Raw genomic sequence first — 13,523 nt, forward strand, 5'->3', positions numbered from 1 at the left:
GTATTAAAAGAGGTTCTTTTCGTGGCATATCCAATGGACCGTTGTATTTGGCTATTGAAGTGTAGATGGTTTGACACAGACAAGAACAAAAATCATATAATACACACGGAATTGGGGTACAAATCTATCAATACATCTCATTTTTTGTTTCCTGAAGAATCAGTCATTCTCGCAATCCAGGCACATCAAGTTTTTTACATCGACGATCCAAAAAATGGTGGCAATTGGAAGGTTATTCGGGTGGTCCAAAATAAACATATATGGAACGTACCTGAAGTGGATGATGTTGAGGATCAACAACGAAATGTACCCGAAATTGTTGTCAACCATCGTGTCGTTGATCATCTTAAGGACCACACCTTGTGCAGATTCGACATTGATCCAAGAGTGGTGGAAAAATCGATTGTGCGTCATGTCGATTATGACTTTATAAACGGTGAAGATGAACAATTATCTGTTCAAAGTGGATCAAGCTAAGACGAAGAACAATAACTGAAGAATTACGTATTCATAGTTTTTCGTTTTTTTACATATTTAGTTTCACGTACTCTCATATGTTTAATTAATTTTGGTTTATATGTTCACATGTACTATATGTCAATTTCCCATTGGCTTCAACGAGAACAATGGTCTATTAGATTATAATACCGAGGAGTTAATACCATTTCAGGCATGTCTCGGTCGGCGACACATCTGGTTAGTCATCGTTACATAAACAATTATTTATGCATAAGTATTTTTGTTATGTTTATGAAATTATACTGTTTTCCTAGATGTCTCCCAACCTGCTGCTCCCACTCCCAGGAGAAGACAACACTCCAAGAGCCTAGAGTTGAAGAGATATGTTGCACAGAATTGGGAAGATCCCCATATTTATCGCTATAAGCTACAAGCTTATCTTGCCACACGCCATTTGCTTTAACAATACCATCGGTGTGTTAACGCAAGATACTTTTCCAATTCACTTTCTTAAGTGGGCTCATGTTATACCAGAGTACATCGAGCTCGTTAAGGGCAATTTACAGGTAAGTTTTTAAATCACTCGTACATATATGTTATCTATACGTATATACATATATTCAATCCTAATCCGTATGAGCTTTTCTTTTATAGCAATGGTTCATGCTATATTTCTCTGATTCAACACTTACTCGGTTTGTTGAGCATCAGATGCTTAGTGTATGAAAGGAGTTTAGGGGACAAAACAACTGTCATTTCAAGAAGTTTGGTGATTCTGAACAGGCTCATACAACCTACCCTTCAGATTGACTAATCGGGTGCAAGATTGGCACTTCCTCTGTGATCACTACCTCACTCGACAATTCTAGGTGATTTATTACTTTTCATGTTCTCAAATGGTACTTCATTTTTTTTATGTAACATTTTGATTGTTTGCATGTAGGAGCAATCGTTGATGAACAAGGCTACTAGAGCGAGGCAGCCCTATCCAAGTCATTTCTACAACGACAACATAAACTCGCTGAATAATGGGATCATTTGATCAATCGTGTGGAGTTATTCAAGGAAACACATGCTCGGAGTGACAAGTTCGTTTCGCAAGCGACTGAGGATGCGTATCTAATTTGCAGAATCAAATGTTGGAACTCCAGTCCCAGCCCACCTCACAGGGTTCTCAACCACTCTTTGGGGACAAGATATGCGAGATCGTTTTAGGTAGATGATCGGGCTACTCAAAAGGTCTTGGTTAAGGCCCTATGTCAAAGTCTTGAGACGTTGTTGCCAGTTCTTCTTCTACAATTGTTGATCGAGAGCTCGCCCATGTCATGGAGGTTAATGAGGAGCTAAAAACTTATCTTGAGATTGTAGAAGAAGAGAGTAACAACATGGAAGCACGAACAAAGTGCTCGCTTAATAGAAGCACAGGCTCGACAAATGGAGGAAATGAGGAAGATGATTGAAGATCACTTCCGAGCTTCGAGAGGACCTTGATTTCATTGAGGTACGTAATTTTCAACTTTTACGTTCTGTAATTTCATATTAATGGTGATATATATTTAAACTTAATTTTGTGTCATTGTAGATTCGAAGGCATGAGAAACTTTCATTTCATAGGATATCGACGTAGATTATGTATTTAGTTTTATGTTTTTAGGGTTTAGGTTTTCCATTTACATTATTTATGTAATTTTTGTGTTGAAACATGTACTTTTGAATTATTTTTAATATAAATTTTATTTGGTATTTCATTATATTTACATTTATTATTTTTAGTATTTGAATTAATTTAAATCGAATTCCATTTCAATTTGTAAAAAAAATAATAAAAGAAATTTAAAAAATATTATAATAAGGATTTCACGACGCACATTATGCGTCGGTTGTTCTGACGACCCGACATCGATAAACGATCTAACAACTCGGCGTTAGCAGATGATCTGCCGATGTCGTGTTGGTAGTTTAGATACACCAACAAACTTGTAAACGTTGGTAGTAACCTATTTACGATGTCTTCGCCAGATATCAGTAGTCCCCAATTCGGACGTGTTGACCATGTCGACGAATACTGCATCGACAGTAGCCCTTTGCTGACGTCGGCCCGACCCTTTCAAGGTAATCATGACATTGGTAGCTCACTTTGATTTAGAGCTACCCTAGATGGATGTGAAAACTGCATTTCTCAATGGAAACATTGTTGAGATGATTTATATAGTACAACCAAAAAACTTTGTATCAAGTAATTCAAAGTTTATGGTATGCAAATTGAAGAAATCCATCTATAGTCTTAAATAAGCCTCTTGTCAATGGTATCACAATTTTCATGAAATAATTATCTCTTTTCGTTTTAAGGTGAATATAGTGGAAGATTGTGTGTATCACAAGTTTAGTGGGAGTAAACCTATCTTCCTAGTGTTATATATTGATGACATACTCGTATCAAGTAATGATGCATGATGCAGGTTTATTGCATGACACTAAGAGGTTTCTCAAAAGGAATTTTCAGATGAAAGATCTTGTTGATGCTTCTTTTGTATTAGAAATTGAAATACTGTGAGATTGCTCTCAAGATATTTTGACATTGTCACAAAAGAACTATATTAGAAAAATTGAGTAGATTTGGTATGAAAGATTATGCACCAGGAGATATCTATGTTGCTAAAGGTGATAAATTCATTTAGGTCAATGCCCCAAGACCACGCTCGAGATTAAGGAGATGTATAAGGTTCCTTATGCATTGATTCTTGGAAGCCTATTATATGCTCAAATTTGCATGCATCCAAATATTGTGTTGATAGTTGGATTGTTAGGTAGATATTTGAACAATATGAGGATGGATCATTGGAAAGCAACCAAAAAGGTTCTAAGGTATTTACAAAGAACAAAAGATTACATGCTCACTTATCGAAGATCATAAATTTTGGAGATCATTTGGTACTTTGATTTCGATTATGTTGGATGCCAATAAACTTTGTGATCCACTTCAGGCTATAACTTCATATTGGTTGAAGGAGTTGTATTTTGGAAAGTGTTAAACAAACATTTATGGCTTCTTCTACCATAGATGTGAAGTTTATATCATGTTATGAGGCATCTAGTCATAAAATATGATTGCAAAATTTTGTCTTTAGGCTGCAAATAGTGGTTGACAAAGACCACTAATATTATTTTGTGACAATAAATATACAGTGATGTATTCCAATAACAACAGAAGAAATACAAAGTCAAAGCACATGTAGACATAAAGCTTTTAGTTGTGAAAGAAAGAGTTCAAAGTGTTCAAGTTTTGATAGAACACATAAAAAACAAACTCGATGGTGACAAATCCATTGATTAAAGGTTCACCACTAAAGTTTTCAATGAACATGTTGCTCGTATTGGTGTTAGTCATTTTTCCGATTCCCTGGTTTAGTGGGAGTTTGTTATTAAGGATGTTCTTTGACCTTAATTTATTTACTTTTTATATAGAATAAAGTTGATGATTTATGTTTTATTATCTGAACTTGTTTATCATGTATGCAGTTTTGCAAATGCGGTTTAGCATAAATTATTTTTAAGAATGATCTCACTAAAAGAACTTGAATCAGTTGGAAACAAACGATCTAGATCACTTTGCATGTAGTTTTCATGCTATCCATCCATAATTGATTTATGTCATTGAATGTATTAGGAATGTGATCAAAGAAGGGTTAGTTACAAGGATAGCGACAAAAGCTGCCTTTATTCCATGTTGATGTAGGAGATGAACTAGATTGAACTAAAGATGAATTCTATTATTGAAATAATATGTTTATTCGCGCTTAAGGTTTATGTGATTTAATTATATCAGGAATGCAAACATAGCCCAAGTGAGTGATTGTTAGACGTATTTAAATAAGACATATTTAAATGATTCATATAATTAAAGTGTGGACTATGTATGTAAATTAATAATGTATCAAATTGAGTTATTTTATTAAATTGAGCATGTGATCTATTTAATTAAGGCCTAAGATTCCTAGATTGGTTAGGATTTAGCTGGAGTCCTAACTGAACTAGTATATATATATATATAAAAGAAAGATTTAGACAATAGGCCTAATTTGACTATGAAATTTCACAAATATCCTAAAATAAGATTTTTTTACTTAATTGGGAATTCACATATTTTTAGGACAATTTTATCCTTATGATTAACATTAATTATACAGGTAATTCAAAATTAAGAAGTATTTTTAGCCCTATTTACATTATACTTATCATTATTGTCTAAAATATAACTTCCTTAATTATGATTTTAATTAATGTGAAATCTTTATTATTAATGAAAAAAAGTTAGCTTATATAATTGATTTTAAATTAAAATCAATTAATATATCTTTGAATATGGAAATATTTTTCAAAATTATATTTCTTAATTATTTATCATATGCTTAATTTCTCATCTTCGTCGTTCGTCGCCTTCCATATCAATTTATCCACCAATTCCGTTACATCCTTTGTCAGAAATCAATTGAATTTCTTCGCTAATTCCATCCAGTTTCGTTCTTTCGTTCGTTCACCTGCACATTATCTTTATTTTTTCACCAATTCCATCCGTCGGCAATCAATTGAATTTCTTCACCAATTCAATCCTCCTACACATTATCTCAATTTTTTTTACTCTCGTTCGCCTCATACATCCGGTTAGTTGTCTTTCTCAATTCCTTATATTTTTCTATACTCCATTAAATTATAGTATTCCTAGAACGTTTAACGTTATATTTTCGAAGATTTGTTTTAGACGTATATCACTTCATATATATAACAATCTATATATTTTTACATATAGACCCTAAGGAATATCAATTGTCTGTTATGTGAATTAGCTTGTTGGGTTTTGTCAAAAAGATTTTGTGAGATTATCTTTTATTTAATTTTCAAAAAGATAAAAGATCTTCCTTTATTTTAGGAATCTTTTATTAATATCTTTTTGTGATTATATCTAAAGTAATATATATATATATATACATATATATATATATATATATATATATATATATATTTACATGGAACAGATGATTGAGTGACGATTATTGAAACGGTAGTCTCACGCAGAAGATTAGTCGAGAGTTTTGTTGCAGAAGCTACGAGTGTAAAGAAGGTAGTGCGACATTTTATCTATGGTATCAACAAGTTGATCTGTGATGATTCTTTTGATGAGTAATGTGAAAGATGAAGTTGTGATCAAAGTGGATACCTTAAACTTAGGGGGAGTATGAAGACGTCGTCAAAGAGATTCACTCGAACATTCAGGGGGAGCTTGGAGTCTTAAGCTATTAAGCTTGTTAAGATATTGATTAGAGAGCATTTGCTATATTGATGTATACTGACTATGTGAATCATAATAACATTACTCATCAGAGTTGTGCGCAGCTCCTTAGACGTAGGCAACATTTGCCGAATTGGGTTACTAAAGTTCTTTGTGTTATTTTCTTTTACTGTTCCTCTAGCTATTACAACTATTAAATACTTTAGAATTAACTAGAGGTTTATTTGATTATCTCACTCTGTTTTTCAACTGGTATTAGAGAGGGTTGCAAATCTGTGGAGATAATCAGAGAATGACCTTCAGCTTCACGCCCTCCTGTCATCGATGGCAAAAATTATTCATATTGAAAACCTCGTATAATTTCTTTTATTAAAATTTTAGATGGATAAGCGTGGAGAGCTCTTGTGGCTGGATATGAACCATCGGTGATCACTGTAGATGGTGTATCTATTCCAAAATCAGAAGTCGACTGGACTGATGCTGAAGAACAAGGGTCAGTTGGGAATGCTAGAGCTCTAAATGCTATATTTAATGGTGTTGTTTTAAATATGTTCAAACTTATAAATTCTTGTAGTTTAGCCAAAGAAGTTTGGAAAATATTGGAAGTCGCTTATGAAGGCATTACAAAAGTTAAAATATCCAGATTACAGTTGGTAACATCAAAGTTTAAAGCCTTGAAAATGTCAGAAGATGAGTCTGAAAAATAGCAAATGAATCGTTACTACTTGGAGAAAAATTCCTGAATTCAAGATTGTGCGTAAAGTGCCACGATCGTTACCAGAAAAATTTGACATGAAGGTCACAACTATAGAGGAAGCACATGATATAACGAAATTAAAACTAGATGAGTTGTTTGGGTCTCTACTTACATTCGAGATGACCATATCTCACAGAGAGAATGAGAAAGGCAAGGGCATTGCCTTTAAGTCAATATATAAAGAAGAGACAATAGTAAATCAGTCTGATAACGAAGCAAATATGAACGAATCTATAGCTCTTCTGACGAAACAGTTTTCTAAGGTTGTCAAGAAGTTCAAAAATTTTAATGCTACGAGATCCAACGCTAAAAATTTTACTAATTATCAAAGAAAAGATGGTGATAGCAATACCAGAAGGTTTAATGAAATCTCAAACAGGAAGGATGGTAAATATGGACAAAAAAAAAATAGTGAAGGGAGAATTTTCAGATGTAGATAATGTAGAGGAGTTGGTCATTATCAGGTTGATGTCCCACGTTCTTGAGAAAGCAAAAGAAAAATTTTCGTGTTACTTTGTCAGATGAGGACACTGATGATGGTGAGGAAGACGATAATGGCATAAATGCTTTTATAGTAAGTGTTACATAAACTAATTCTGAAGATGAAAGTGAAAATTTTAAAGAAAATAGTGATAATGAGTTGTCTCTTGAGGAATTGAAAGTTCTATGGAAAGAAGATTCTAAACCCAGAGCTATACAACAAAAAAAAAAAATTCAAGATCTTATGGAAGAAAATGAACGATTACTGTCCATTATATCTGCACTGAAGCTAAAACTTAGGGAAGTTCAGAATGAATATGACCAGACAATAAAGTCAGTAAAAATGCTAAATTCAGGGTCTAAAAATTTAGATTTAATATTGAGTTTGGGACAGACTAGTTCCAACAAATATGGTCTTGGTTTCGATTCATTAGTAAAAAATAGTAATCCAATAACTGAGATAAAATTTGTTCCCGCTTCAGTAAATGTTAAATTTGATGTACCTATTGCAACTAAAGTTATTAGCCCTTCAGCTAAAGTTACTAGGTGGGTTTGTCATTATTGTGGCCAGAGAGGTCATATTAAGCCGTTTTGCTATTTGTTACAGAGAGACAGACTTTATAAACAGAAGGTTAGTTATTGTTTTCAAAGGCGTAAATTTAATTCTCTCAATCAAAATGGAAGGAGAAGCTATAAGGTTTGGAGAGTAAAACAATCAGAAAATTGTAATATTGCTTTTACAACAATTCAAACTCAACTGATGCATGATATTTTATAGTGGATGTTCCAGGCACATGATTGGAAACAGATCTTTCTTTTCTGAATTAAAAGAGCGTGTATCTGGACATGTTACCTTTGAAGATGGTAAGAAAGGAAGAATCATAGCAAAATGTAATATTGTGAAAAATAATCTACCATATCTAAATGATGTTAGATATGTTGAAGAACTCAAGACAAATCTAATCAGTGTTAGTCAATTATGTGACCAAGATTACATCGTAAATTTCAGCAAAGACAGTTGTGTAGTGATTGGTGAAAATAAAAGAGTTCTTATGCATGGATGTAGACAGGGTGATAATTGTTACCATTGGATATCCAATAATTCCGATGTTTGTCACTCAATCAGAGAAGATCAGACTTGGCTATGGCACAAAAAACTGGGACATGCTAGTTTAAAAGAGTATTTATAAAGTTGTAAAAAAACAAGGTTGTCATAGGAATTTCAAAAACACATTCTTTTGTGGTGACTATCAAGTTAGAAAGAAAATTAAAGCTTCTCACAAAAGTGTGAAATGAAGCTCTTAAAGATGAATTTTGGTTAAATGCAATGCAGGAAGAATTACTCCAGTTTACACGAAACAATGTGTGGACCTTGGTTCCTAGACTTGACGGAGCAAATATTATACGCACCAAGTGGATCATTAAAAATAAAACTGATGAGAAATGACATGTAACAAGAAACAAGGCACGATTAGTGGCTCAGGGTTATGCACAGGTAGAAAGAGTTGATTTTAATGAAACCTTTGCACCTGTTGCTAGACTTGAATCTATACGTCTCTTACTCAGCATATCATGCATTCATAAGTTTAAATTATATCAGATGGATGTCAAGAGTACTTTTCTAAATGGGCACTTGAACAAAGAGGTTTATGTTGCTCAATGAAAGGGATTTATTGATCCTGAGTATCCACAACATGTTTATAAGCTTAATAAAGCTCTATATGGGTTGAAGCAAGCACAGATAGCTTGGTATAAACGACTAACTGTTTATCTTGGCTAGAAGGGATATTCCAGAGGAGGTGCTGATAAAACATTATTTGTAAATAGATCTGACAATGATCTGATCGTTGCATAAATTTATGTAGATGGTATTATATTTGAAGGTTTTCCTAAAGAACTTGTTGAAAGTTTCATTAATATCATGCAATAAAAATTTCAGATGAGTATGGTTGGAGAATTGTCATGTTTTCTGGGTCTTCAGATCAAGCAAAGAAAAGAAGGCATCTTTACCACTCAGGAGAAATATGTCGAGAATATAGTTAAAAAATTTGGCTTTGAAAAATTTCACTAAAGAGGACTCCAGCTGCGACACATGTCAGAATCACTAAAGATGCTACTGGTGCAACTGTAGATCACAAGTTATATAGAAATACGATCGAGAGTCTGCTATATTTAACATCTAGTAGATCTGACATTGCTTATGCTATTAGTATATGTGCTCGGTTTCAATCTGATCCTTATGCTTCACATTTAGCTGCAGTCAAAAGAATAATCAAATATGTTCACAGAACAAGTGATTTTGGAGTTTTATACTCCTATGACACAAATTCCATCCTTGTTGGATACTGTGATGCCGATTGAGCTAGATGCTTAGATGGCAGGAGAAGCACTTCTAGGGGATGTTTCTTTCTAGGAAACAATCTAATCTCCTGGTTTAGTAAAAAACAGAATTGTGTGTCATTTTCTACAGTTGAGGCTGAATACATTGTAGTGGGAAGTGGGTGTACTCAGCTCATATGGATAAAGCATATGTTGCAGGAATATGGTATACAGCAGAATTTTATGACACTATATTGTGCTAACATAGCTATTGATATCTCCAAAAATTCAGTTCAACACAGCCAAACAAAGCATATTAACATCAGACATCATTTTATCAAAGATCTTATAGAAGAGAAAATTATTATGCTAGAACACGTTCGGTCAAATCTATAATTGGTAGATATATTCACTAAACCACTAGATGTGAATTCATTTGAGCATTTGAGAACTAGTTTAGGAGTGTGTAAAATTTAATTTTTTTAGTAGTATTGTTATTATTTCGAAAAAGCCAGAGAAAAGAAATCATGATTAGGTTTAATGGGCATGTCAGCATTGAAATAGGCATTAATTAAGGACACATCATTTTTTAGCGGGAAGTGTTTAATATTTTATGACTCTTGAGCTTCATAAATGATTGTTCATCTTCAGAAACTCAGAGCACATGTTTTCTTGAAGACTCGACTATTACTATTCTTCGAAGTCAAAAATGGTGAATACTCGAAAGGGTAATTGTCAAGCTCGTTCGTCCAAAGCCATTGATGAGACTTCTGTTTCTCAAACTAACATGCATGGTGTGCGGATGAGAGGTTTTCGTTTCAAAAGCACTCACATATGAAGACCGTATCGCCTACCGTCGGAAAAATCTCAGGTGAATATTTTTTAAAGTTCTCCTTTATCTGTGCATGATGAGAATATTGCTAATAATGTTGTTGAGGGTGTTGAAACTGCACAAAATGTTTCTGAGACTCATATTTCTAAAATGGATTCGGTTGAGTGTGATGATGTTCCCCTAGCCAGATTGTTAAGGAAGAGGTTATTCTATAATGTTTAACCTTCTAGAACTGTTGCTCCTGTTACTTCAGTTCATTCTCATGGAAGCTCATCCTTTGATGAAATTTTTATTCCAATGCCTGGTCATCCTCCTGCAACAAATGTAGAAGTTGGCCAATTTGGGCGCTTTCTATCAGTTATGTCTTCGATTTAAGTCGATTCTCTAGTTGATGATCAGCCTCCAGTTCCTGACCCTGATCTTGTTGGTGAATCTACTAAGAATCTGGATGGAAATTTTGATGATCATGCAAATCAGAATATTGCTGATGTTGATACACATCTTGAACCTACTGATACTTGTGCATGCGACAATATTGAACCAGATGTAAATGTTGAACCACAACTAGAGACTTAACAATCTCCTGGTAAATCTAGACCAAAGGGAACGAAGTTTTAGCAAAATCGATGAAATATCTCTACAAAGGCTGGTAGGAAGAAGATACCTCTGAATATTCCTTCTGTTCCCATTGATGGAATTTTGTTTTATCTTAAAGACAGTGTACAAAGATGGAAATATGTTGTACAACGGCAGATTGCAGATGAGGTAAATGTCTTTGAGAACATCATTCTTGCTTAAGTGTTATGGATCTTATTGTGAAGTTAGGACTGTCCAAGACGATATCGAATGTCGGGCTGTTTTACCTTCAGCTGATCAAGAAGTTTATTGTAAACTTGTCCTCTGACTTTAACAATCCATGTAGTCCGGATTATCATACAGTGCACATTCGTGGCTTAAAATTCAAAATTTATCCATTAGTAATTAATGGGTTCTTGGGGAAACAATGTTGAATCTAACTCCTCGACATCATACCCATCTAATGAAGTTTTAGCTTCTGTTTTATCTGAAGGAACTTTATCTTCTTGACCTGTGAATGGAATTTCAACTGTATCTCTCAGTGTAAAATATGTCATTCTTCATAAGATTGACATTGCTAACTTGTTTCCTTCTTCACATGCCTCTAGTGTGTCTATCACTTTAGGAACATTTCTCTATCAGATTTGCAATGATGAAACAGTGGATGCTGGAATGTTTATATATAATTAGCTTTTGAGACATGTAGGAACTTTTGGTGTTAAAATTCCTATTCCTTTGCCCTATTTTTTCTTAAGTTTGCTGATACATTTGAATGCTGAGATTTTGACGCTAGTTGATGCTCTTGGTCCTGACCCGAAGACATTATCCTTAAATTACAGACTTTTTCCGGGAAGTCACGTTCCTAATATAGAACATGACATGAGACCTTTAAGGAACCCCCACATGTTTGACACAGAAGATGTAGATGAGAATGATGAAGGTTTCTTTGTTCATCGAGGCTTAGCCTCTAGAATTATAAATATACTTACACCTGAGTCTCATGCTCTCTCTACATCTATTAACTTGCTCTCTGATAAGCGTTTAGAGGTGAATTTGCTTGTTCGTCATTTAAAAACGTTGATTCCTTCCTCTAGCATCGAGACTCAAGATCAAGATGATATTTATTTTCTGTTCAAAGGGGGAGTAGTAGGGCAGAAGGAGTTTTTTTTTTGTTCTATTGAAGTTAGTATGATGTTTATTTCTTTTTACTACTATTATGCTAGTTAGATCTTAGTGAAATGAAATGATATGTTTCAGAAGTGGTTGGCTACTATGTTGTTGAATGTGTCGACCTGTTGTGATTGAGTCTGTTGTGAATGTTGATGATCTAATGATCTGTTAATGTCATTATCTGATGATCTGTTATGAGGCTGATCATGGAAACTTAATGACTAGTGAAGTTTCAGAGGAGGGCTATCTTGAACTTGAAAAGAAATCTCCTCTTTTGTCAAAAAGAGGGAGTTTGTTGGGTTTTTGTCAAAAAGATTTTATGAGATTATCTTTTATTTATTTTTCAAAAAGATAAAAGATCTTTCTTTATTTTAGGAATCTTGTATCAATATCTTTTTGTGATTATATATGAAGTAAGATGTATATATATATATATATATATATATATATATATATATATATATATATATATATTTACATGGATCAGATGATTGAGTGACAGTTATTGAAATAGTAATCTCTCGCAGAAGATTAGTCGAGAGTTTTGCTGCAGAAGCTACGAGCGTAAAGAAGGTAGTGCGACCTTTTATCTATGGTATCAACAAGTTGATCTGTGATGATTCTCTTAATGAGTAATGTGAAAGACGAAGCTGTGATCAAAGTAGACACCTTAAACTCAGGGGGAGTATGAATACGTCGTCAAGGAGATTTACTTGAACATTCAAGGGAAGCTTTAAGTCTTAAGTTATTAAGCGTGTTAAGATAATCATATAGTTGATTAGAGAGCATTTGTTGTATTGATGTATATTGACTATGTGTGGACCATAATAACATTACTCATCAGGGTTGTGTGCAGCTCTTCATATGTAGGAAACATTTGCTGAACTGGGTTACCAAAGTTCTTTGTGTTATTTTCTTCTACTGTCTCTCTAACTATTACAACTGTTAAATACTTTAGAATTAACTAGAGGTTTATTTGATTATCTCACTCTATTTGTCATAGTTTATATATACCCATTCATATATACAATAATGCATATAAGTTGAGATACAGTAGTTATTTGTCTTCTCTGATTTTATAAATATATGCCTCTTCTTATTTACCCTAATATGATTAGTGTGTTATATTCTTTTTTAGACATATACCCCTTCTTGTTTACCATAATACATATATTTGGACATCCAATAATTGTAACAAATCATATGTTTTTTTTCTGTGATTTAGTATATACTTACCCACTTAATTACAACATAAAATTGTAGTGACATATATTTCTAATATGTTTTGGCAGGATGGCAAAAATTGCAATCAATGAGTTTTTCAATGAATCGAACAATTACGTTAGTTTTATTGTGTCTTAAATTACAGTTAATGAACATATGTACTATAAAGAATTGTACACTAGCCTTAGATCCAAGTTAGCAGTATTATTGATATGAACAATATTGATATATACCTTTGCCTAGGTCCTCTAGAATGTGTTAAGAAAGATTTGGCTCTAACGAATGATTACGATGTTAAATAGGTTTACCATATAATAACATCGAATATTGAGCGACATAATGCCCTTATTGTTCATTCTGTTGGCCCTTTATCTATTTATTTGGGTTCATCGTCGTCAAGTTCTTTTCAAACTCAAATC

Source organism: Cucumis melo, chromosome 8 (genome assembly GCF_025177605.1).
Source record: "Cucumis melo cultivar AY chromosome 8, USDA_Cmelo_AY_1.0, whole genome shotgun sequence".
NCBI lineage: Eukaryota > Viridiplantae > Streptophyta > Magnoliopsida > Cucurbitales > Cucurbitaceae > Cucumis > Cucumis melo.